Raw genomic sequence first — 2,668 nt, 5'->3', positions numbered from 1 at the left:
TTTATTTGTTGACAGTCTTAAGGGAAATACATGCTGCTAAGAAGAGACTCATTCAGTTCAGCAGTTTCCCACGTCCATGTCCCTATATGCTGGATTTTGAAGACAACCGGGCCGAATTGGTGTAGACAAATTTCCAGTGGTGTCCTTGTTACCGGTAGTAAACATTGCTCATTTGTGCGAGCAAATATGAACAATGTTTTCTGCACGGTAATGTCTGGGAATGTCCATGGAAGCACGTTTCACGAGGCTTCTAAGGGACATTGCGCTTCATAGAAGATGCACACAAGCAGCACCGCTCAGTTGTGCAAACTTCTTGCAAGATATATGTATAGGTATAATAAGCTGCCTGTGTAAGTTCTTTTAAAGTTGCACAGTATGGGGGAATTCGGTTAGGTGCCGGATTTGCAGCACAGGGGAAAACTCCGGCTATCACGCCTGGAGCTATTCAATTAAACTGCATTTTCTCCATGCTGTATACCATGGGTTAATGATGACTAACCCATAGATTTCGTGTAAAGTGCTGGAATCTATGGGTTTCCCTCGCGTTAAAGTGCAGAGTCTACATTTTGACTGAGATTTATCCTTGCTGCTCCTGAGGCTGCGAGAGCTTTTGCATCTGGGGATTACGAGCAGGGTTCCCGCAGCTAATGGAATCAGGCAGCGCCAAAAATTTATTGGATATGCCCCTAAAGCCTACACACTACTTTTTATGGACAATAGCAATATCGTTCAACGATATATCGTTCAGTGTCTATGCAGTGAACGGCCAACGATGCGCACACCTGTGGGATCGTTAACAATGTCGTTCGTCGTCCGTACATGCAGGCCAATCTGACGATATCATCAAGAATTGCCTTTTCAGAGATGTGGCAGGGTGACTTCACTGAAAATATATCTTTTAAAGATATCTTCGCCCAGTCCGAAGTGCCACCTTGCCCATGCCCGCCATGTCCTCCTTGAAGGATACTACGTGCCGCAAGGTGGAGATCTGCCTAAAGTCCATTTATTCCCTTGCGGTGGGGGGCATCCAGACCGGCTATGGCCGTATGTTGGGTAGCCAGAGCTATGGAGCGCTGGGCTGATAGTTTGGAGGCGTCTTTGGATTCTGACTGTTCGGCTGAACAGGCCAGGTTGGTAGGCAATCTAAGGGATTCGGCCACTTACATCAATGAAGCGGCCTTGGATATCAGTATCTTTACATCTAGGATTTCTTCGGCAGCTGTTGCTGCTCGTCGCACCTTATGGTTGCGATCTTGGAAGGCGGACGCTGATTCCAAAAAGGGCTTAGAAGCTTTGCCTTTTAATGGAGAAGTCCTATTTGGTCTGGATCTGGACAAAATTGTAGCCAAATCTGCATGTCTCCCGTCTGCTGCGGTCCCTTCAAGTTCGGGTACGTTGTCCTTTCGGCCTTACAGGGCCCAGGGTAGGCATAAAGCACAGTCTTTTCCCCGGCAGGCTGGGCCCAAGAAATCGGCCAAGCCCAGGAAACAGGCCTGGAGTACCAGACGTCCGGCCCCTAAGTCACATGACAAACCTGCGGCCTGACTGTGCGGGCCTCCCTTTGGGGGATCCCAAAGTGGGAGGCCGCCTGCTGCAGTTCGCCCAGTGTTGGTCGATAACCACGACAGACAATTGGGTTCACGAGGTGGTTTCTCACGGGTATGCCCTCTCCTTTCGGCACAGGCCTCCATCCCGATTCTTCACCACGGGCCTTCCATTAGACCAGAACAAAGCCTTGGAACTGCGGAAGGTTTTGCACACTATGCTCCAGGCTGGAGTTATAGTGCCTGTTCCATTCTCCCAGAGGGGCCAGGGTTTCTATTCCAATCTATTTTTGGTGCAGAAACCCAATGGGTCGTACCGTCCGATTCTCAACCTCAAGGCCCTCAACAAGTCCTTGCGGGTGCCGCGGTTTCGGATGGAGACCCTACGGTCCATCATTCTGGCGCTGGAACCTGGGGATTACATGGCGTCATTGGACATACAGGACGCTTATCTGCATGTCCCTATTCTCTTGCACCATCAGCAGTTCCTCAGGTTTGCAATCCGCAACGGTCACATCCAGTTCCGTGCGTTACCCTTTGGACTGGCGACAGCACCACGAGTGTTCACCAAGGTCATGGCGGCTTACCTGCGGCTGCAGGGAGTCCGCATGTTGCCGAACCTAGACGACCTTCTATTGGTGGCAGGATCTCCAGAGCTCCTTCTATGCCACTTGGACCTGATGATTGCAGTTCTGCAACGTCACGGCTGGTTAATAAACTAGCAAAAGTCCACCCTGATCCCGTCTCAGAGGATTCTGCACCTCGGAGCCTTATTGGACTCCAGATAGCAGAGGATCTTTGTGACGGGGGGAAAGATCTCTGCCTTACAGCTGAGGGTGCGCAGTTGACTGCAGAGTCGCCGAGTCTGCACTCGGCGATGAGGTTACTGGGCTCCATGGTGTCAGTATTCGACATGGTGGAATATGCCCAGTTTCACTCCAGACCTCTACAGCAATTGATCCTGTCCAAATGGAATGGACTGCCTCAGAGTCTAAAGTCCCAGGCGATGGTGCTCACTCCGGAGGTTTGTCTGTCTCTAGCCTGGTGGTTGCACACGACCCACCTCAGCAAGGGTCGTCCATTTTGGGTGGCGAACTGGGTCCTGTTAACAACGGACGCCAGTC

The sequence above is a fragment of the Taudactylus pleione genome, unplaced genomic scaffold (genome assembly GCF_031769625.1).
Source record: "Taudactylus pleione unplaced genomic scaffold, aTauple2 ptg000100l, whole genome shotgun sequence".
Taxonomy (NCBI): Eukaryota; Metazoa; Chordata; class Amphibia; order Anura; family Myobatrachidae; genus Taudactylus; species Taudactylus pleione.
This window is presented reverse-complemented; position numbering follows the sequence as displayed.